The following is a 25620-nucleotide window of genomic DNA, read 5'->3' as shown; positions in this document are numbered from 1 at the left end:
ATGACGTCAGAAGCGGGAAAACCAGACATGGATCTGGCATCACACATGTTGCCAGATCCTGCCTCTAGTTTTCCTGTTTCTGTCGTCAACCCTCATTTTCACTGTGGCCTGGTATCACTGTTTGCAAATCGGTAATGTTCGATCGTGTGGTACTACTGTCGAATCTGATTTAAATTTATGTACTTGTTTAAAACTGATGTGATGATAAACTTGACTGTTTTACCGAGTCATTTTTTCACTTTCTTTCCAGGTTTGTTGCAGTGCTGGCTAGTTATATCGCAAGTCGTTTAATATTGGATGGATCTTCAATAATAGCTTACTACGAAGCGTAGGGAAGAACTGTAGGATCTCATCCAATACTCGTTTATTTCTAAACGTGTGAAGAGACAAAACAACCTTAATCAACCAAGAAAAAGTTTCAAAGGCTTTGATAATTTACAGCCTAAAGACTTTCTAATTTAGTATAAAACTTCTTTTCCAGTGTTAAGATGTATAAGGTGCATATAATAAAGGTTTATTAGTAAATTTATAATTTATTTGTTATCAACAATTCTTACATTTATTTCTTTCATATCTACTGTATGATCTTTTCACTAAATTATTTTAGACTATTCGGTTCCATGACTTTTGTATCCACTCAATCTTCTATGTAATTTCTGCTCCCAAACTTATTTTTCCCCCGTTCACCGTATTTTCTTACTTTCCACTCTTATCTGAAAAAAAAAAATCTAATATTTTAGCAAATTGGCACAAGCATATATATATAAAAACTTAATGGTGGAACTTAATGGTGGCAACAAATTATGTAATTTGCCCGTCAAAAAAACAAATTTAAAATAATTTACCCTGCGTTTAGAGAAAATGAAATTAATAAAATGTACACAATTTAACTTACTGCAACACTTAAACTAGTGCAAAATCTAATTTTGTACTAATAAATCTGCACCAAAGTCTAATTTAGTACTAATAAATTTAAAAATTTAACCAAGTGCCATCAAATAACTTAAGATTCTAGTTAGAAATTCATTACTGAATGATAAGGCTTACTAGTTCAACTGAATTTTTATGAACATATGGTTACGGAAATTTTTTTAAAAAGTACGTGGTTACTCAAAAATCTAGATCATATACAAATATTTGAAAAATTCTGGAGTAAAATTACCTTTTTACTTTGTATCTTCCCCTACCAGACCCATTCTATATATCCACTCGAAGCCAATTCAACTTCCCCGAAACTGCAACCTGAAAAGATGCAGTATTAGTTGGTGCTGTCTGGTGCTGTCAAGTTATTAGAAGTTGACTTGATAATCTTAGTTTCCTCTAATCTTTGGCCGTTGAGCTTCAAAGTACATTGTTTAAATAGCTGAAAAAGACTTACAGCATACACACAAAGGGGGTGGCTACCGTTCATTACAGTAAATAATTTTACTAACAAACCAAATGCCAGTTCTTTCCCCCCTTAACCTAAATCTACATTAATAATTCAAACCTAATTTTACTCCAAGTACAATTACATGAAAATCTTTAACTGGCATAGTTATGCTTTATATAACCGGTAACTACCTATTCACAAACTTGAATAGTTTCTATATTTTCCTATAGCTAACTCAGTAGTTTTTGATTACTCTCTGCTCTACTTTATGTAGATTATGCTTATATCCGATAACTACCTATTCAAACTTTTTTCATTTAACCTTTTTGCTAGTCTTTAATAATGAAACAACGTTGAATGAAACTAGCAAAAATGGCACACAACACTCCCTGCACCTTAAAACAATATATTAGTATCCTATTTTATATGCATGAGCTACATTTAGCATTCAAATAAAAAAAATAAAGGCTTCAAATTCTATGAATTTGCTTTTACAACTAGAGAAGACAGTTTTAAAAGGTTTTATCCACTTATTAATACCAATGTTTCAATTGCACCGGTAAAATTGCAGCAAGTTAACTTCAATGTCATTCCACATTACCTGAATAATAGTAGTTTTATAAAAGCTGTCATTAAGGCTGCCTTAAAACCTGACAGAAATTGACTTAGTGTGTGCATGAGAAAAATCTGCAACCTTTAAATATTAGTATTCATTAAAAAAAAATTGCAATGAAGTCTAATGTACATAGATAATTTTCATACATGACTAGATATTCTATATAAGTATGCAACATTAAAATACTGAATTGCCATTACAAATCTGCCAATATCCTAATATAACCAAGTATTTTTAAAACTCTTCACACTTATACTGTTACTTTAATACCTAATAAACACCAACTACTCGAGTATGAAGCTGAAATTTTCTCCTCTATAGACAACAATGAAGCAGATTGGAAAGGAATTTCAATAGTTTTATGTAAAATTCTTCTTTTATCAAACGATTGTTTCCTAAGAGTTAAACCCTCTAAAATCAAAATACAAAATATTTAAAAGTATCAACCTCATTTTGAATTACTAACCAAGCCATAGGAATAATTAACATTTAATGTGTTTTGTCTACTTATTTTATTAAATAGTATTTGCATCTAAGTCAAAGGTAACCAAATTCACCAGAAATCAAAATATATCTGCAAAAGCCTTGAGAAAGTAAATAACCAACCTCGTGTTATGACCAAAATCAGCCACAAAGGCCTTCGGATAAACTTTGCCAAGAATATACATTTAGAAATATAAAACTAGTACCTCAAACAATTTAAAGTCACGAATACCAACATGATAGTGTAAAAGGAATCTTCCAGAATCGCTGGAGATTCAAACTGATTCATGTAGAGAAACGAATTTATAACATACAAGAATTTCAAGAACTACAAAACCCAAGTTTCATTTGCAGAAATGAAATAAAAATGAAAGTTTTTTCCTATTTAATGTGGATTGAAATATTTAAGTCAAAAATCACTACAGATTTTAACAAATTACTATGATGATTTATACTAATCAAAAATATATTTCCTAAAAACCAAATGTTAAAATTTCCCATGAGAAATTTTGAATACCAAGAAATTCTGATAGCAGAATTGTGAAAAATTATTTGGAATACAATCTACATGCATGTGAAAAACCTTTTAAATATCAATAGGACCAAGACGAAACCTGCCACAAGAAATGTATAAAAAGAAAAATCCATACGAAAACTAAGTGTAGAAAGGAAAATGTTATGCTTAAGTGTTTTCTAGAAATTCAGTCGCGAAAAGTCACCAAAACTGCTGGATCATTACACTTATCAGAATTACAATTCGGCACAGTTATATAGGAACTGTGCCCAAAATCTCTCAACCTAACCCGCAGCTGAAACAACCCAAATAAATATTCACAATAGCATAACTACAGCATAAAGAAATCAAGTGTGAGAAGAAAAGAGGACCAGGAGAAAACTAAGACGCAAAGGAAGAAAACTCCAGAGAAATAAGGTACGAAAATGATAAGACCAGAAGATGACGTAATAAGCAGAAAAAAAAAATAAAAGTACAGCAGATAAGAGGCTAGAATAAAACTCAATTGCTTTAGGAAAACTATACAAAAAAAAATTAGGAAACTGCTAGACAAGATCAGAAGAGAACTGTATGAAAAATAAGATATGAATAATAAGATTGGAAAATTACAAAATAAAATGACAAATAGGAAAAGTGCTATTTAAGATATCCTAATTTTAAACACTTACGTGAACTAAAAGTATGTTATGTTTTTTCATATTAATGAAATTTACAGTTTTTTTTTTCTTAGTATTTTCTATCATTTCTTCAGTCATTTCCTTCTTGACTTAAATTTGTTGCTTTACTGTTGACGTTTTAATGTTCAGCCTCTTTGTAATTCCTTTCTTTTCTAGTTTCAAAGTATCAAATACACCTGGAAGAAATAAATGCATATAGTGTACATATTGAATTAGTCCTACCTTTGCTAGAAATAGGCCTTATTCATTACCTTGTCAGTATCAAGCAATATTTATACTATTAAATCAAACTAATTCATATTTTATGGAATAAAAAGTTAATACTTCAGATTTTTACGAAAATTAAGTCACTAATTCCTCTTACCTTTCAAAACAGTTATATTGTAATAGTTCTACCCATTGAAAAACCGTCGTTTCAACAATTTCTTTTCCATGAAGCTGAACATCTGAATCTGAAAAAAAAAAATATACACCAAGTTTCAAAAGCTATACACATTCACGCAATCTCTAAAAGTTATACACATTCACGCAATCTCTAAAAGTTATACACATTCACGCAATCTCTAAAAGTTACACACACTCGCACAACCTCGCTAGTTACACGCACAACCTTACAAGTTACACACAATTACACAACCTTGCAAGTTACACACAATTACACAACCTTGCAAGTTACACACAATTACACAACCTTGCAAGTTACACACATTCTCACAACCTTACAAGTTATATACATTCACAAGTTTTATACACATTTACAACCTTACCAGTATAGGCTACATTCACAATCTAATCAAGTTTTAAATATTCACAATCTTACAAGCTTTACATATTCCCAATCTTACAAGTTATATTCACAATCTTACAAGTTTCACAGATCCACATTCCAACAAGTTTTACATAATCAATCTTTATAAGTTTTACATACTATATTCATAATCTTTTCAAGTTATAGGCCACATATTCCTAACCTTACGTATTCCCAATCTTACAAGTTATAGGCTACATATTCACAATCTTAAGTTATGCATATTCAGACTTACAAGTTATACACATTTACAATCTTACACACATGCAATCACTTTAAAATTTTATCGTGAGGAAAGCGCATTCAGTTTATGAAAAATCTTTACTTGCGCGACAGGCAAATACCTTTAACGACTCAGAATTAAATATCTAAAACACTAAACTTCTTAAATATATAACACCAGCAACAACAAATGCAGCCGTTAATAGTCCACTGCAATACAAAGGCCTCAGGAATATCCATATTTATGTCTAAGTTTGGCTTTTTCAAAACCAGGCTGGGCAGTGCGGACTGGTGTTGGTAGGGACTAAAGTTAGATCGTTCGCAGCAAACAAACTTTACGTAAAAGTTTCACAGTCAGTTTCCGTTCTACCTTTGAGTATTTTGTTCTTTTCTATAGTAAACAAATTAGTTATAGATTCCAGGTACATTTACATTTACACCATAATATCTGGCCATCAAAACTAGGCAATACGAGAATTATGCAGTAATAACTAACACCAAACACATTTAATGTTAAAAAATAAAGCTTCAACAAGTCTTCAGCATTTCTTCTAACTTGAGCTGGGTACCTAATGAACATTTGATATCAATTCAATACGCTTCCGTCTCAAATTTATTACAATTCCCTATTACTGTATATTTTGAATATACAGTAAATCAAATGTACGCTGGCATCACGAATTCTGTTTGGTTGACGATGTTGACATGTCAGTTCCAATTCGTTTAGTGAGGAAACCGAGCTATTTTCTTTTTATAACCCCTTCCCCCCTCTTCAACATATCTTGCTAATTATTGCTTTCCCAAAATTTAAATAACCCCCTAATTACTGTGCAAGAAGGTGAGAACTGCAGGATTCCATTATATTGGAGTAAATGGAGAGCGTGGTGTTCTATACTATTACCCAAATTTTGAGTAAAAAGTTCTATACACCTACCAGTACTGAATGTTGTGAATTTGTGGGTCCATTTTCAAGTAAATATTCTTTTAATCAACTTACTCCAGTTCAGCAGAATGGAATCTTCCTTACAAAAATGTGTTTCGTATGAATCAATTTCATCGTTCAAGCTTCAGCACCTCAGTCAGCATGACAAATCTGAAAAGAATATTCATTGATAAGTGCATATATCTCGGCAACTCTGAAAGACTTTCATTTGGAGATTAATTACCAGCGAGAATGCTAATGTTTTCATATTTACCAAAAAAAAAAAAATTAAAGTAATAGTATTATAAAACTACCAAATTTCTATTGAAACCTTCACAAGTGTGTAACCAAAGTTGCTCAACCTAAACAATTGGGTAACCAAAGACGATCACCTTTGTGTAACCAAAGTCACAAGTGTAACAAATTTCACAAAACCTTCAAAAGTGTATAAAAAAAATCACAAAACCTTTAAAAGTGTATAACAAAACTCACAAAACCTTTAAAAGTGTATAACAAAACTCACAAAACCTTTAAAAGTGTAAAAATTCACAAAACCTTTAAAAGTGTATAACAAAATTCACAAAACCTTTAAAAGTGTATAACAAAATTCACAAAACCTTCAAAAGTATAACAAAATTCACAAAACCTTCAAAAGTATAACAAAATTCAATAAACATTCACAAGTTTAATTTTAAGTCACTAAATCTTCACAATTGTGCAACCAAAATCACTAACCCTTCACAAGTGTGTAATAAGTCATTAAACCTTCACAAGTGTGTAATTAGTCACTAACCTTCACAATTGCGTAACCAACTTCGATAAACCTTCGCAAGTCCGTAACCAATTTCAATTCTCTAAACCTTCGCAAGTCCGTAACCAAGTCCGTAACCAATTTCAATTCTCTAAACCTTCGCAAGTCCGTAACCAATTTCAATTCTCTAAACCTTCGCAAATCCGTAACCAATTTTAATCCACTAAACCTTCGCAAGTGCATAACCAAATTCAATAAGCCTTCACAAGTGCGTAACCAAATTCAATAAGCCTTCACAAGTGCGTAACCAAATTCAAAAAGCCTTCACAAGTGCATAACCAAATTCAAAAAGCCTTCACAAGTGCGTAACCAGAGCCACTCGCCCCTCGCGGGTGCGTAACCAGAGCCACTCGCCCCTCGCGGGTGCGTAACCAGAGCCACTCGCCCCTCGCGGGGGCGTAACCAGAGCCACTCGCCCCTCGCGGGGGCGTAACCAGAGCCACTCGCCCCTCGCGGGGGCGTAACCAGAGCCACTCGCCCCTCGCGGGGGCGTAACCAGAGCCACTCGCCCCTCGCGGGGGCGTAACCAGAGCCACTCGCCCCTCGCGGGGGCGTAACCAGAGCCACTCGCCCCTCGCGGGGGCGTAACCAGAGCCACTCGCCCCTCGCGGGGGCGTAACCAGAGCCACTCGCCCCTCGCGGGGGCGTAACCAGAGCCACTCGCCCCTCGCGGGGGCGTAACCAGAGCCACTCGCCCCTCGCGGGGGCGTAACCAGAGCCACTCGCCCCTCGCGGGGGCGTAACCAGAGCCACTCGCCCCTCGCGGGGGCGTAACCAGAGCCACTCGCCCCTCGCGGGGGCGTAACCAGAGCCACTCGCCCCTCGCGGGGGCGTAACCAGAGCCACTCGCCCCTCGCGGGGGCGTAACCAGAGCCACTCGCCCCTCGCGGGGGCGTAACCAGAGCCACTCGCCCCTCGCGGGGGCGTAACCAGAGCCACTCGCCCCTCGCGGGGGCGTAACCAGAGCCACTCGCCCCTCGCGGGGGCGTAACCAGAGCCACTCGCCCCTCGCGGGGGCGTAACCAGAGCCACTCGCCCCTCGCGGGGGCGTAACCAGAGCCACTCGCCCCTCGCGGGGGCGTAACCAGAGCCACTCGCCCCTCGCGGGGGCGTAACCAGAGCCACTCGCCCCTCGCGGGGGCGTAACCAGAGCCACTCGCCCCTCGCGGGGGCGTAACCAGAGCCACTCGCCCCTCACGGGGGCGTAACCAGAGCCACTCGCGGGTGCGTAACCAGAGCCACTCGCGGGTGCGTAACCAGAGCCCCTCACGGGTGCGTAACCAGAGCCACTCGCCCCTCACGGGTGCGTAACCAGACACTCGCCCCTCACGGGTGCGTAACCAGAGACACTCGCCCCTCACGGGTGCGTAACCAGAGACACTCGCCCCTCACGGGTGCGTAACCAGAGACACTCGCCCCTCACGGGTGCGTAACCAGACACACTCGCCCCTCACGGGTGCGTAACCAGAGACACTCGCCCCTCACGGGTGCGTAACCAGAGACACTCGCCCCTCACGGGTGCGTAACCAGAGACACTCGCCCCTCACGGGTGCGTAACCAGAGACACTCGCCCCTCACGGGTGCGTAACCAGAGAGACTCGCCCCTCACGGGTGCGTAACCAGAGAGACTCGCCCCTCACGGGTGCGTAACCAGAGAGACTCGCCCCTCACGGGTGCGTAACCAGAGCCACTCGCCCCTCACGGGGCGTAACCAGAGCCACTCGCCCCTCACGGGGCGTAACCAGAGCCACTCGCCCCTCACGGGGACGTAACCAGAGCCACTCGCCCCTCGCCCCTCACGGGGGCGTAACCAGAGCCACTCGCCCCTCACGGGGGCGTAACCAGAGCCACTCGCCCCTCACGGGGGCGTAACCAGAGCCACTCGCCCCTCACGGGGGCGTAACCAGAGCCACTCGCCCCTCACGGGGGCGTAACCAGAGCCACTCGCCCCTCACGGGGGCGTAACCAGAGCCACTCGCCCCTCACGGGGGCGTAACCAGAGCCACTCGCCCCTCACGGGGGCGTAACCAGAGCCACTCGCCCCTCACGGGGGCGTAACCAGAGCCACTCGCCCCTCACGGGGGCGTAACCAGAGACACTCGCCCCTCACGGGGGCGTAACCAGACACACTCGCCCCTCACGGGGGCGTAACCAGACACACTCGCCCTTCACGGGTGCGTAACCAGAGACACTCGCCCTTCACGGGTGCGTAACCACACAAGTGTGTAACCAAAGACACTGAACCATCACAAGTGTGTAACCAAAGACACTGAACCGTCACAAGTGTGTAACCAAAGACACTGAACCGTCACAAGTGTGTAACCAAAGACACTGAACCGTCAAGCAGTGTAACCAAAGACAACCATCATAAGTTGTGTAACCGAATTCACGGTAATAGTTTACAACACCACGCTCTCAATTTACTCCAAAATAATGCAATCCTGCAGTTCTCATCTTCTTGCGCAGTAATTAGGTGGTTATTTAAATTTTGGGAAAGCAATAATTAGCAAGATATGTTGAGGAACGGGAAAGGGGTTATAAAAAGAAAATAGCTCTGTTTCCCCACCAAACGATTTGGAACTGACATGTCAACAAAGTCAACGAAACAGAACTTATGATGCCAGCGTACATATACAGAAGTTCGTGATGCCAGCGTACATTTGATATACTGTATATTCAAAATATACTTAATAAGAAATTGAGTGATTACTCAAAAGTGCCACTATTTGTAAATTGCATATATGTACACTTACGTAATTAATCCCTTTTTAATTAAGCATATTTTGAATATACAGTATATCAAATGTACGCTGGCATCACGGACTTCTGTTTATGTACGCTGGCATCATGAAATCGGTTTCGTTGCCTTTGTTGACATGTCAGTTCCAAGTAGTTTGATGAGGGAACCGAGCTATTTTCTTTTTATAACCCCTTCCCCGTTCCTCAACATATCTTTTTAATTATTGCTTTCCCAGAATTTAAATAACCACCAAATTACTGTGCAAGAAGGTGAGAACTGCAGGATTACATTATTTTGGAGTAAATTGAGAGCGTGGTGTTGTAAACTATTACCGAATTCACTAAAACTTCACTAGTTGTGTAATCGGATTCACTAAACCTTCACAAGTTGTGTAACCGAATTCGCTAAACCTTCACAAGTTGTGTAACAGAATTCACTAAACCTTCACAAGTTGTGTAACCGAAGTCACTAAACCTTCACAAGTTGTGTAACCGAAGTCACTAAACCTTCACAAGTTGTGTAACCGAAGTCACTAAACCTTCACAAGTTGTGTAACCGAAGTCACTAAACCTAAACAAGTTGTATAACCGAAGTCACTAAACCTAAACAAGTTGTGTAACCGAAGTCACTAAACCTAAACACGTTGTGTAACCGAAGTCACTAAACCTAAACAAGTTGTGTAACCGAAGTCACTAAACCTAAACAAGTTGTGTTACCAAAGTCACTAAACCTAAACAAGTTGTGTTACCAAAGTCACTAAACCTAAACAAGTTGTGTAACCAAAGTCACTAAACCTAAAAAAGTTGTGTAATCAAAGTCACTAAACCTAAAAAAGTTGTGTAATCAAAGTCACTAAAACTAAACAAGTGTAACCAAAGTAACTAAACCTAAACAAGTTGTGTAATCAAAGTTACTAAACCTAAACAAATGTAATCAGTCACTACACCTTTCTAAGTTTCTAACCAAAGTCATTAATCCTTCACAAGTTTGTAACCAAAGTCGCTAAACCTCCAAGTGTGTAACCAAAGTCGCTAAACCTTCAAGTGTGTAACCAAATTCACTAAACATTCACAAGAGAGTAGCAAAATTCATTAAACCTTCACAAGAGTAGCCAAATTCACTAAACCCTCACAAGTGTAACCAAATCCAATAAACCTTCACAAATTGGGAAACCAAAGTCACAAAACCTTCACAAGTTATGAAACCAGAGTCACTAAACCTTCACAAGTTATGAAACCAAAGTCACTAAACCTTCACAAGTTATGAAACCAAAGTCACTAAACCTTCACAAGTTATGAAACCAAAGTCACTAAACCTTCACAAGTTGTGAAACCAAAGTCACTAAACTTGAACAAGTGAAACCAAAGTCACTAAACCTTCACAAGTTGAAACCAAAGTCACTAAACTTAACAAGTTGTGAAACCAAAGTCACTAAACTAACAAGTTGAAACCAAAGTCACTAAACTTAACAAGTTGTGAAACCAAAGTCACTAAACTAACAAGTTGTGAAACCAAAGTCACTAAACTAACAAGTTGTGAAACCAAAGTCACTAAACTTTAACAAGTTGTGAAATCAAAGTCACTAAACTTTAACAAGTTGTGAAACCAAAGTTAAACCTTCACAAGTTGTGAAAAACTCACTAAACCTTCACAAGTTGCGAAACCAAAGTCACTAAATCTTCACTAGTTGTGAAAACTAACTCACTAAACCTTCACAAGTTGTGAAAACAAACTCACTAAACCTTCACAAGTTGTGAAAACTAACTCACTAAACCTTCACAAGCTGTGAAAACAAACTTACTAAACCTTCACAAGCTGTGAAAACAAACTCACTAAACCTTCACAAGTAGTGGAACCAAACTCACTAAACCTTCACAAGTTGCGAAACCAAAGTCACTAAACCTTCACAAGTTGTGAAAACAAACTCACTAAACCTTCACAAGTTGTGAAAACAAACTCACTAAACCTTCACAAGTTGTGGAACCAAACTCACTAAACCTTCACAAGTAGTGGAACCAAACTCACTAAACCTTCACAAGTTGTGTAACCGAAGTCACTAAACCTAAACAAGTTGTGTAACCGAAGTCACTAAACCTAAACAAGTTGTGTAACCAAAGTCACTAAACCTAAACAAGTTGTGTAACCAAAGTCACTAAACCTAAAAAAGTTGTGTAACCAAAGTCACTAAACCTAAAAAAGTTGTGTAATCAAAGTCACTAAACCTAAACAAGTGTAACCAAAGTAACTAAACCTAAACAAGTTGTGTAATCAAAGTTACTAAACCTAAACAAATGTAATCAGTCACTACACCTTTCTAAGTTTCTAACCAAAGTCAGTAATCCTTCACAAGTTTGTAACCAAAGTCGCTAAACCTCCAAGTGTGTAACCAAAGTCGCTAAACCTTCAAGTGTGTAACCAAATTCACTAAACATTCACAAGAGAGTAGCAAAATTCATTAAACCTTCACAAGAGTAGCCAAATTCACTAAACCCTCACAAGTGTAACCAAATCCAATAAACCTTCACAAATTGGGAAACCAAAGTCACAAAACCTTCACAAGTTATGAAACCAAAGTCACTAAACCTTCACAAGTTATGAAACCAAAGTCACTAAACCTTCACAAGTTATGAAACCAAAGTCACTAAACCTTCACAAGTTGTGAAACCAAAGCCACTAAACTTGAACAAGTGAAACCAAAGTCACTAAACCTTCACAAGTTGAAACCAAAGTCACTAAACTTAACAAGTTGAAACCAAAGTCACTAAACTTAAGTTGTGAAACCAAAGTCACTAAACTAACAAGTTGTGAAACCAAAGTCACTAAACTAACAAGTTGTGAAACCAAAGTCACTAAACTTTAACAAGTTGTGAAACCAAAGTTAAACCTTCACAAGTTGTGAAAACTCACTAAACCTTCACAAGTTGCGAAACCAAAGTCACTAAACCTTCACAAGTTGTGAAAACAAACTCACTAAACCTTCACAAGTTATGAAAACAAACTCACTAAACCTTCAAAAGTAGTGGAACCAAACTCACTAAACCTTCACAAGTAGTGGAACCAAACTCACTAAACCTTCACAAGTTGTGAAAACTAAACTCACTAAACCTTCACAAGTTGTGAAAACAAACTTACTAAACCTTCACAAGTTGTGAAAACAAACTTACTAAACCTTCACAAGTAGTGGAACCAAACTCACTAAACCTTCACAAGTAGTGGAACCAAACTCACTAAACCTTCACAAGTTGTGAAACCAAAGTCACTAAAACTTTACAAGTTGTGAAAACAAACGCTCTAAACCTTCACAAGTTGTGAAAACAAACTCACTAAACCTTCACAAGCTGTGAAAACAAACTCACTAAACCTTCACAAGTAGTGGAACCAAACTCACTAGACCTTCACAAGTTTCACCAAAGTCACTAAACATTTACAAGTTGTGAAAACAAACTCACTAAACCTTCACAAGTTGTGAAAACAAACTCACTAAACCTTCACAAGTTGTGAAACCAAAGTCACTAAACCTTTACAAGTTGTGAAAACAAACTCACTAACCCTTCACAAGTTGTGAAAACAAACTCACTAAACCTTCACAAGTTGTGAAAACAAACTCACTAAACCTTCACAAGTTGTGAAAACAAACTCACTAAACCTTCACAAGTTGTGAAAACAAACTCACTAAACCTTCACAAACTCACTAAACCTTCACAAGTTGTGAAAACAAACTCACTAAACCTTCACAAGTTGTGAAAACAAACTCAATAAACCTTCACAAGTTGTGAAAACAAACTCAGTAAACCTTCACAAGTTGTGAAAAACTCAGTAAACCTTCACAAGTTGTGAAAACAAACTCACTAAACTTTCACAAGTTGTGAAAACAAACTCACTAAACCTTCACTAGTTGTGAAACCAAAGTCACTAAACCTTCACAAGTTTCACCAAAGTCACTAAACTTTCACAAGTAGTGAAACCAGACACCAAACCTTCCCAATTTGTAACCAAAGTCAATAAATCTTTACTATGCGAATTTAGTGGATTACCCAACTCTTGAAATATTCCTATCTTTGTAATTATATGGAGTTGTTTTCCACTAAGAACGTATATTGTAACGTTGTAGCCAAGGCTAAGCGAGTGTTGAACGTTCAGGTGTGCGCTAGTTTGAAAGTTTGAAATTTGGAGATTAACTTAGAAGTTCGTCGCATCCGAGGACTTGACTTCGTGCATTTAAGAAGCTATTAAATTTTTTCTCGTAATCTTCAACACTAAAAGGTGTAGCAGCAGCAGTTGTATGAAATTAGTACCGATCAATGTATAAACTTTTATTTAAAAAGTGCACAAGTGGGAAAGTAAGTTTACGTTAGATCGATTAATAAAGTATAAAGGAAAAAATTTAGATTCACGTATTTTCCCTACAATGACAAACCCTTGTGTGTGTTGAACAAGACATTCAACGTTTTATCAACTTCACTAGATTCACTTTTAACCAAAAGACTACTTCGAACAACAGTTGTCATAGAAAACCTGCCAAAATTAAGACTAAAGTGCTAAAACAGTTGCATGAGAAAACTGACCCATCTATAAAATCGGATTATTCTATGAAAGCCATAATTCAATCTCTCAAAATGTCCACCGAAACATCGATAACATTTACTAAAATAATTCAAATACCAAATTACTGGCAAAAAACGAAACAAGTTTTATGAGATATGAATATCAATTCCATGACTTTTCCCCAGTTTTGCACTACAAAGAATTTTACCGAATAGTTTCATGGGGTATATAGAATACTAAATTTTAGGATATAAAAATTATGTAAAGTTTGTGTTTTGCACGTATAAGTACTCATCCTAAAATCAAGGCAAAATCCAGTAAAAGTGCACACGAAAACATTTGTACAATATATAAGGATATGAAACCACTTTTCAAGTATGGAGGACTCGCAAACTAAAGTACAAGGAACTGAAAATTTGGAATTTGTATATTTTGACACGGCGATGTCAGATCAAACGTCAAATTTGCAACACCAGTAGTGTAATATTTAAATATTGATACGGAACACCACAAATGTAAAGTCCATAACAATAAATCTTTAAAAGAAATACTTACATATAATTTCCAAGATTAGCGTTCACAGTCTCAGCCCCACGGAATAAATGGTTTTGAATAGAGTAAAGATTCAGAATGTAAAACTTTGAAAATCAAGGAAGCAGATATCATTGTTCACTCGTCCTTGGGAGACAAGTGGCTCCATCTGTATTTGGTCTTCATGACCATTATTGCTTATGCAAATTCTAACTTTCTTTAATAAAATTGTCCATTGAAGCCATTCTATTGATACTGAAGAATAGTATTATTGAAATTATAACAAATTTTCACCTCCAAATAAATTATTAAAAAAGTTTCGGTTTCTTGCCCAGGACAAAAGATTATCAAATTTTACTACATATTTTCAACATTCGTTTGTGAATAGCAGGATAACACTAATTACATAGGTGAAAAAAAGTGAGGATAGAAAATAAAAACAGGACATAACTGAAGTGAATCACTGTGTGAGATATATTTACTCTCTTATCTGGTACATTTTGCCACTTTTCTTCAAAATATATGGGATACAGGTATCATTTTAATAACTTCAATGCATTTTTTTACCATTTTAGGAATCAAGGTGTGGTAGAACGTTTAGAATTAACTAAGCGTGGAATTGTGCTTTTATTCGTTAATTACCTTACATGGATAGGCTACAACTGCATTTACCTAGAACTCGCCTTCAAAATAGAAATAAAAATTTCTGCACATCCTTATTGCATAGTGTTTATACTCATCGTTGACATATTCTGATAAGAGTAGTTTGTGAATCTTAGATTTGAGAGCGGCTGGCCACTTTAAAATTGAAGCAATAATAGTTTACATTTGGTGACTTTACAACTAACCATATTTGTGTTTCCTACACAGATTCATACATTTCCCTCTTACAATAAATTAATACAACGCCTCGATCAAATAGACATAAAATACTACACGAAAAACTAAGCAATATTCGTAGCGTCCTGAAAATAGTTATTTCATGGAAACTCGATCATAAATCAATTATTTTCATATGGAATACCTCTGAAAAAAAAATCTTTTTTGCTACAAGAAAATGTTGTCCCGACCGAAAGGATAATTCCCCAATCCCCACACCCATCCCCATCCCCATCCCCAACCCTACACGCACTCTCTCTCTCTCTCTCTCTCTCTCTCTCTCTCTCTCTCTCTCTCTCTCTCTCTCTCTCTCTCTCTCTCTCTCTCTCTCTCTCTCTCTCTCTCACACACACACGGTGATGTGGGTAGGAGGAGATGGTTTCCTATTATCTCTGGCGACTAATGTACTTAACTTCTAAAAATTGAACAGTATATGGACTCGCGAATTGTGTTATTTTACTTGGGTTCCGCTTTAAAACATTAGTTACGTTTTCTTTTAAAGCATAGGAACTGATTTTCTTTGAACATAAACTTTATACATGAGTGAGTGTCGATGTTTTGAGCATATATATCACCATTCGCCTGAACAGTTCAACAGCTGAACAATATTAAAGCTTCATAATTTAGCTACACTATTTTATCACTTTTTTAGGAACATAAAACTAGGGCAGGATACAAGGTACACTTGGTATGAGCAAGAAGTGGTAAAATTATAGTTTGGTAATTTTGTATTGTCCTTATCCTTAACTATAATAATACCAACTGGGCTATGAATGTTTTCAATATATTTGCCTAATAATTATTAATATGATACTGCAACTGGACCGTTGATAGATAAATTTCAAACTTGAAGGCGAAGTTTGTCACATTAGTGAACACACTAAATAAGTCACCCATAGAAAGAAATTTTCAATAAAGAAAATGGATTCTTTGGTATTTAAAGAAAATGTAACTAGGCTTTATCAAGTGTAAACTGATATAAAGAAATAATGCAATTAAGGAGTTATTCGGATATTGTTTGTTTAATTGTTAGAAGTTAGACACATGAGAGGAAACTCCCCTGGCATAACCATTATGTATAATTTTTCACTTAATACTTAGTATTATAATTCACCTTCAAATTTGTATCAACATTCAATGAATCCCTGATTTCTTCGATTCTGTCCTAAACCTCATGCCATTATGAATAACAATTCTGTCTTTTGTTGTGAAGGATAAAACATTCAGGTAAAAGCTTTTTTGATTTCAAAGAAGTTAGTTTGTCATCTCTTCCGTAATGTGTTGGGAATGAGATATAACATAAATGATACAAAACACTCACTTCGGTTAATCCATTATCTTAAATTCTAAAGAATTTAGTTTCATCTCTTTATATCTTGTATAGCCTACATGATACACTCATACAAATTCATATCTATTCTTCCCTGTCAATGTTGTATGGGAATATATATATATATACATACATATATATATATATATATATATATATATATATATATATATATATATATATATATATATATATATATATATATATATACATATATATATATATATATATATATATATATATATATATATATATATATGCATATATATATATATATATATATATATATATATATATATATATATATATATATATAAGCTATATTCTTAAATATATAAGAAGCAATTCGTAATTAGGTGATTTAACCAGGACACAAGTAGTCGAAACCCATGAAATCGCACCATGAAGTTCAAGTTAAAAGTGACTGGGTATCACTCTGGAAGAAGAGAACTATGAACAGAGGTTCAATTAAAAAAAAAATAAATAAAAATAAAATAAGGGTTTGTTAGGGACAGAATGTTGATTGATTGTTAGATATCATCTGACATCGTAGCAGCAATGGTCATTGATACCAGAGAGTTTAGTTAACGATTATTATATATTTCTTATTTCAAACAATGATTATATCTTATTGAATAAACTAGTCTCGACGAAAAACATAACAAGGCAATACACATTGCATTCAGGTCCAAATATTCTTTATCGAATGTAGATGTAATTTCTATCCTTGCAATTATCAAACTAGCACAATCTCTCGACCAAGTAACCTGAACACTCGGTTGATATAAGTTAATGGCATCAAACAATCTTTACAGAACGTCTGATATTCTTTAATCATCAAAAGGTTTTACGTTAATCTCGTGTGATCAATTCTCATACGGCACAACACCACTTCTTTTGACCTTGACATGTCAAAAGAAGTCTATGAGCGAGATGACTTAACAACTTCACTCTTATTCTGATTTTCCATCTCCCAATAAAAGTTCCAAGTCTCTCCAAGTACAGACTGAATTAGAGTATATATCTTCTACAGGTGGCATAATGTTTTTTTTTTTTTTTTTTTTTTTTTTTTTTTTGTTATGCAATCATAAACTCCTTCCTTTAACAGAGTGCCTGCTTTCTCATTTCCCTTTATATCAACATGAACAGGAACCCAACAAAATTCAATATTCTTACCTCTGTTTCCAAGTAGATACAGCCGTTCTCATTGTCATCAAATACTTAGGGAGTTGCAAAAAATCACGTAATCTTTATGAGGTAACCGAAGGATTTCCTTGACAGCCATTAAAATGTCATAACATTCTGCTGTAAAAATGGACGCTTGGTTAGATAATCCAACACTTCGACTAAAATTTGGAAAGCTTATCCCAAATATAACGCCAGCGCTAGACTTGGATCCATCCGTAAAAACGAGAAAAGAGTTATGGCTTTCTATGTTCTAAAAAAAAGTGACCCTCATTATCTCTTTAGAGGTTTCTCGTTTTGAATCCAAAATACATTTACAGAAACAATTCCATGGAGGTACTTTAGAGTACTCTACAGGTAAAATTTTACCCTTGAAGATTTTAAAGTCCTCCAAGGATCTTAAAGCTCTATAGGTTTAGGGTATCTAGGCGATTATCATAAAAATTATTACATCTTACATTAAAATAAGTTTCACATGTGGGTGTCTTTAGCAGCTTCTGAAGTCTAAACAAGTACCGAACCAGCAATGACTTGCGGTGAAGCTCCAAAGGTATTTCACTTGCATCCACTAAGAGACTAGATATGGGAGAAGACTTAAAAGCTCCACTGGCTAGTCTTATTCCAGCATTGTGTAAGGAGTACAATGGTGCCAGTGCTGTTGTTTTGTTGCTGAGGAATATATTCAACACTCATATACAACTTTAGAAACAATTAATGCTTAGAAAAACATTAAAAGGTGCTTTCAATCAGCACCCCAAGAAGGCTGAGATAAACCTCTAATCAAATTAAGAGACTGGATACATTTTTCTCTAGATTCTTCCTTGTTTGTCCAGAATCTTCCTTATTTTTGTCCAAATTCTTCCTTATTTTTGTCCAGATTCTTCCTTATTTTTGTCAAGATTCTTCCTTATTTTTTGTCTAGAATCTTCCTTATTTTTGTACAGATTCTTCCTTATTTATGTCCAGAATCTTTCTTATTTTTTCCAGAATCTTTCTTATTTTTGTCCAGATTCTTCCTTATTTTTGTCCCGAATCCTCCTTATTTTTGTGCAAATTCTTCCTTATTTTTGGTCCAGAATCTTCCTTTTGTGCAGATTCTTCCTTATTTTTGTCCAGAATCTTCCTTATTTTTGTCCATATTCTCCCTTAATTTTGTCCAGAATTTTCCTTATTTTTGTTCAGATTCTTCCTTATTTTTGTCCAGATTCTTCCTTATTTTTATCCAGATTCTTCCTTATATTTGTCCAGAATCTTGCTTACTTTTGTCCAAATTCTTTCTTATTTTTGTCCAGAATCTTCCTTATTTTTGTCCAGAATTTTCCTTATTTTTGTCCAGAATCTTCCTTATTTTGTCCAGCTTCTTCCTTATTTTTATCGAGAAATTCCCTTTTCTTTTTTTTTTTTGTCCACAATCTTTCTTAGTTTTGTCTAGATTCTTCATTATTTTTGTCTAGAATCTTCCTTATTTCTGTTCAAAGTCTTCGTTATTTTTGTCCAGTTATCCATTAGGTTAGTCTTCCAATAAATTTTGGATATACAGTTCACCCCCAGACTGGCGCTTAGCCTGCTTAATTTGGTATCCGAACTTGGCTCTTACTTTCTCAGAACAAACCAAGTAGTAATTAGAAGGATGAGGCCGATATCGAGTAAATGCAGCTCTCGAGGCTTCAAATGTTATTCGATTTTATTCGAATAATCCACCAAGTGACCGGTTTTCCTGTAAACTGACCTGTAGTAGAAGGAATTGAGTGCCACAGACTCTGTTCCATAGTCTTCTACTGTCTTGGGTTATTAGAGTTCTCTTGCTTGAAGATACACTTGGGCACTTTCTTTCTCTTTCTTTTGTTTTTTGAAGTTTTTATAGTTCATACATGAAAGATTTATTTTAATGTTGTTATTATTCTTGAAATATTTTTCTTTTATTGTTCATTAATACTTCTGTAGCTTGTTTATTTCCTTGCTTCCCTTCCTCGCTAGGCTATTTTCCCTGCTGGAACCCTTAGGCTTGGGCTTGCAGCATTCTGCTCTACCAAGTACGTTTGTAGCCTAGCTAATAATAATAATAATAATAATAATAATAATAATAATAATAATAATAATAATAATAATAATAATAATAATAATAATAATAATAAGGGCATCTACAATAACTGTTAAAAAACTCACGGGCTTCCTCTTGTCGCAAGAATTTTTCGGTAATTTGAACATACCACTCAGGAAGATCACGTTAGCCTTAAAACAGCACTTGTCAGGTTCTTATCCAGAGTAAACATTCCATTTCATGGAACAAAAATATGTTCCTAATCTTTCCTCTTTACTAATGATACCCATTTCTACTTCTTTCCAATGATGATTGGGATTAGTGTATGTTTTACTTACAAGTCCACAATCCATACTAACGTTTTACTTTTTACATTTCTTAACGGCTGCTTATCTGGTCCTGTACAGCAGAGGAACCCTACTCTATACAGGACCTCCACGGTCGTTTTATGTTCACTCGGGAGCATTTAACATTTCACAACGCGTATTGTTCGCTTACTGATTGATCTGCACTGTCAAAAAACTCACAGAATAAGTCTTCAGTTTCCTCTTGAAAGCCTATTTAAAGGCTCTAGAGCCTACAGTAAATATGTATCTAGGTTCTAGTAGTTTGAAACCCTCTGCAACTATTCTCGTGTCCGGACGATTAGTTAGTTGCACAATATCTAACTTAGAGTATCTTTGTGGATATGCCCAAAAATTCTCAAGAATATTGCACGCTTTAAGCAAGTTTATTTTAGGCCTTTTATATTTTCAAAAATTCCATGCCAATGGCTCTTTACAATTGGATTTACGTCATAAAATCTGTAACAGATTTCATAAGAAAATGACACTTAGGCTGAGAGAAAATATATATATATATACTGTATATATATAAATTGACAGGCTGAGAAAAATAAAAAATATAAAAAATGACACTTAGGCTGACAAATAAAAATATGTATACTGGAATCATCGTTTATTGGATAAGAAAGCACCTTTCATAATCACAATGTACAATACTCAAGAAAATAACACCACAGCAATAGTTTATCAACAACAATTAATAAAAAAATATACTGTATTTGGTCTACAATAGTTTGGATTGTGTATATGGAGATCCTCATGCTAAGTTCAACATGACATGATCAATCATTTGGAAACCAACAAAATACAAAATCACTTCTTCGTTGGAAAAAAAAATAATTGGAACCAACAAAAATTAATTCATGTTTATGCGTTCATTGGTCAATAATATAACAAAATCACATGTAAATTAAGTGCAAGACAACCTTAGGTCACATGACCAAGTTATTCATAACCCCGTAGAGAGAGAGAGAGAGAGAGAGAGAGAGAGAGAGAGAGAGAGAGAGAGAGAGAGAGAGAGAGAGAGAGAGATTGGTATAACACAAGCATTATGACACTCATGTAGTATCGTTGCTAAAATTTCAGAGCTATGGAAATAAAGATATAAGAATATATATATATATATATATATATATATATATATATATATATATATATATATATATATATATATATATATATATATATATATATATATATATGATTTACGCATCAATGAGTTATTCAATTTGTGGTTTATTGAAATTCATTGTTATATGATCAACTTGTGATATCTATTCCGAGTAAGAATGTTACTCGATGTTAAAATGTTCTCAATTTAATATTTGCTCTAACCAGTAATTCTGCTTTGTGACCCTGCAAGGGGATTACTTAGATGGATAAAATGGGATTACTTAGATGGGTAAAAGGGGATTACTTAGATGAGTAAAAGGGGATTACTTTGAGGGGTAAAATGGGATTACTTAGATGGGTAAAAGGGGATTACGTAAGAGGGGTAAAATGGGATTACTTAGATGGGTAAAAGGGGATTACTTAGAGGGGTAAATGGGATTACTTAGAGGGGTAAAATGGGATTACTTAGATGGGTAAAATGGGATTACTTACATGAGTAAAAGGGGATTAGTTAGAGGGGTAATTACCACTCATTTACCTAGAGAATACAATTAACATCGAATATGGACCTAAATCACATCAAAGTAATCCAATGTTATTCCCCTTGACCATACCTTTATAATTCTTATTAGCATAATAAATCTATGATCAACATTTGTGAGTAGAAAATGTAAATACCTTTAGCTGGATTATAACAAATAAACCATTTGTTTTGTTTATATGTTGTTCCAGAGGAATGCCTGTTATGATGGAAATTACCTTTCCAGCCTACAGTTGAATAACATTTCTAGTAATTATGGAATTACTATAATATCGCATAAATCATTTATGTCTTTAGGATACTACAGTTACTAAGACAATTTTCTTCACATTTGTAAGGCATCAAAGCTGTCTATTCGTTTACATTATACATTAATTAACTTCCGGCATAAAGCATCGGTGAGGAATAATGTATTGCTTTAAATTATACTAATGATTTGGAAAATAGTTTGTTACTAAACCAATTTTTACGGGGCAAATGACGTTCTTATCTTTAATTCACTCTTTTACTATACTCGATTTCAGAGAATTACCAAATAACAAAATATCAAATGTATTTAATATCATGATAAAAATGTACTTCTGAAAAGCTACTCTGTTTAACATTCACGTATTTCATGCAATTGTTTTAAAAGAAAAATTTTAAATTCTTCAACACTAAAATGCACTTACATACCTCGATTGAAAATGTATAGATCGGAAATTCTTGTTCAAGGAATGTCCAGCTGCTTGTATTGTTTCATTCACCCTTATTTTGGAAGCCAAAATGTGTGGTATTATCTGAACAGGACCACTATATAACTGAGAAATAACGAAGTGTTCAAACAAATGGTTAGCTTGTTAGTTTACGAGTATTGAATTACTTTGGGTTGCAATTCCTAATTGAGCGAATTATTTTGAGATGTGATGTTACATCCTTGATAAGAGACTTTACCTTATAAAATAAATAAATGGAATTTACTTATCATCCAGATAATATGGAAGGACGTGGATGATCTCATTTTCGATCACTCGTCTGAATGAGATCAGCCATGCAATCTTCATCTTCAGAGTTTAAAGTTGTTCCTTTAATCATATGTAACTACAGATGAATTAACTTATCAATTAGCATATCTAGCAATTAAAGAAGTAATTATTTCTAATGAGCAATCAATGTTATTATTCCATTTAACAGGAAATTACTACTCTAATGAATTGTAAACATTTGTACAGGAACTTTGTGAATTATACATTATATTCCACCAGCAAAATAATAAGGGCAAAAAATGAAATAAATTACATTCTTCTGCTCATTATAGACACGATGGTTCTTCCGGTTATGTCACCAAAATTTCGTCTTCGTTCTGAATTTCGAGTCTAAAAGGCGTGAAATATTCATTAAAAGCTTGCCATGAAATTCCTAATCAATGAATTTTATCTAAATATATTTTTAAATAAAAATATATCTAATCAAATTTCAATTGTAAATACAGTATATGTCAAATAAAAAAAAATATTTATGTAAATATACTATGATGTATATATGTTATAAATGGTATTATTGTAAATGTGTACTTCATAATTAAAAGATAAAAAAAATAAATGCATTTTCCCGGCAGATGTTAAGCCCCTCTCAACTCATCTCCTTCTACGTTGTCTATGACAGGTATTATGACAAAGTTTTTCACGGGAAGGCAAAAATAGTGAAGCTTTACCTTCAAATGAAACTATAAATACAAAGAAAGATTACCTCGCACATATGTAGACTTTTAATATAATCATTTTAAATAACTATCCATATTTTTCTTAGGCCTACTCAACTACTAAGTAATCTGAAAAAAAAATGTTTTACACAATCCACATTTGAAGAATTTTTGAAAAATAATAAAGAATATCCCATTTGTAAATGGAAGAAAAAATAGTTTTACACAATCCACATTTGAAGTATTTAAAAAAAAATATCCCACTTGAAAATTGAAGAACTTATTATGACAGTTTTTAAGAAATACTGATAAAATATAGTAATAATCATTCTTTTTACAACAAACTGCTTAATTTACAATGAAAATTGAAACCATTGGAATTAGCCTATAACTATATCTTGGAGTAACACTTAGATGACACAATTTACAACAGCTATAGTGAATACTGTACTGCCTGTTGGACAGTAGCCTACATTACCTCTAAGTCATACATTTTACAACGTGTATGACCTAAAACAATTATCTGAACTTTCCAATTTGCAAAAGACAAAAAAGCAAATTTATGTTCATCTAAGGTTTCATTGTTTTTAAATTTGTAGACTCTTCTTGAAATTGACTTCGAAATTATTTCAGTCAAGACAAAAAAAAAAAAAAAAATCCGATGGCAGTTTTACAAATATAAGGTATCGTAAATAACTTATGCATAAAACCCTTTCTTTACGCGTAATAATAAATCTTTCAAGTCACATTTTACCAAGAATCATATTGATTTATATTTACTGTGCTAAATACCACCAGCTAAATCAATTATATCAAACAAACAAAAATTACTGAACAGTTGAGTTGTATATTTTCTTTACATAACAGTCCAAAAAACTTTTAGTTACCTAATAATGGGGTATTTAATATTCTTAAGCAACCAGTAACTTCCAATAAAGAAATACTGTTACTCTCCTTTTCTATCTAATTACGTCAAAATTTACTTGACTGACGAAGTCTTGAGGAGAATTTTCTAACTACTGGAAAACACCAAGAAATGTGTGGATGGAAGATAAGAGAATACATCCCTTAGCAGTTTTTATGCAATGCATTCTGTAATTGGGATGACCTCTATAGTGTTTCAGATAGGCTAGGAATCATATACTAGTTCCTAACAAGGCTTGGAATAATGGCGTTCAGATGTGATTCATGATATATATATATATATATATATATATATATATATATATATATATATATATATATATATATATATATATATATATATACACACTAGTGTACGAGAACCATCAAAAATGACGGCTTAATATTTAGATATATATGCACACACACTACACAAAACAGCCTCTCACCAGCCTCTCTTCAATTACCCGAGGGACGGGGAGAGCTTACCGTGACCGGATATATATATGTATATATATATATATATATATATATATATATATATATATATATATATATATATATATATATATATATATATATATATATATATATATATAGACCCAGACACTTGCTCTTTATTATATAGGGGAGATGAGTTTTGTGTGATTAATGACGCAGTAGATAACGTACAAGTGTTCTCTCGGTATTTTAGTGAGTAGTACTTAATGACATGACATTAACCTTCATGAAATCACTTAATTTACAAGAAAATAGATTATCATTTCTTCACATTCACACTGCATTGGGAGGAAAACACACCGTTTCACTAATTGGTTCTTTCTTGTTCATCACATATTGCTTAATGTGAAAGAAGGCACATTAATTCGCTCTCAAGTTTGCCTTATGCATCTTACACCTCGTCTCTGAAATAACTACTGCTACAATTTCGGTTAGAAAATAGATAAAAAAGCTATGAAAAAAAGCACAAATCCTTGAGGTAGATAAAAAAAAGTGTCTTCACTTTCTCTAAAAGAAAAATCTGTAAATGTTTGTTTAAAAAGCTCAGCGTGTATTGACTAAACATTGCTGTGAAAACTATTCAGTTCATTGCAGTTAAAGATATTTCCTTATTACTGGTCACTATCTAGTCCTTAAAATTATTCAAAACTTTTACACACAATATTCTTCCTTGTTACATTAACTTAGCTTCAGTGAATGTATATACTCTATTCCTATAGTAAAAGACTGATCAAGTTTCACTTGACCACCCCCCTCCCAAAAAAAAAAAAAAAACATGAACCCTAATTTTGAAGAAAAAAAAAACCTAATGAATTATTTGTCATCAACAATAAAGGAATGTTAATTGCACAGTTTATATTA

The 25620-nt window shown here is 34.8% G+C and overlaps 1 long non-coding RNA gene across 1 annotated transcript; it reads right to left on the bottom strand.

The window, feature by feature from the left end:
* Nucleotides 1-698: 698 nt before the first annotated feature.
* Nucleotides 699-14371, bottom strand: LOC137615178 (uncharacterized). Its single transcript, XR_011039178.1, has 6 exons — nt 14266-14371; nt 5627-5785; nt 4027-4114; nt 3654-3838; nt 1163-1242; nt 699-713 (listed from the first exon to the last, which is right to left on the bottom strand). It is a non-coding gene; the product is annotated as an uncharacterized lncRNA (long non-coding RNA).
* Between the last annotated feature and the right edge of the window lie 11249 nt (nt 14372-25620).

This window comes from Palaemon carinicauda, chromosome 2, assembly GCF_036898095.1.
Source record: "Palaemon carinicauda isolate YSFRI2023 chromosome 2, ASM3689809v2, whole genome shotgun sequence".
Classification (NCBI taxonomy): Eukaryota; Metazoa; Arthropoda; class Malacostraca; order Decapoda; family Palaemonidae; genus Palaemon; species Palaemon carinicauda.
This window is presented reverse-complemented; position numbering and strand designations above follow the sequence as displayed.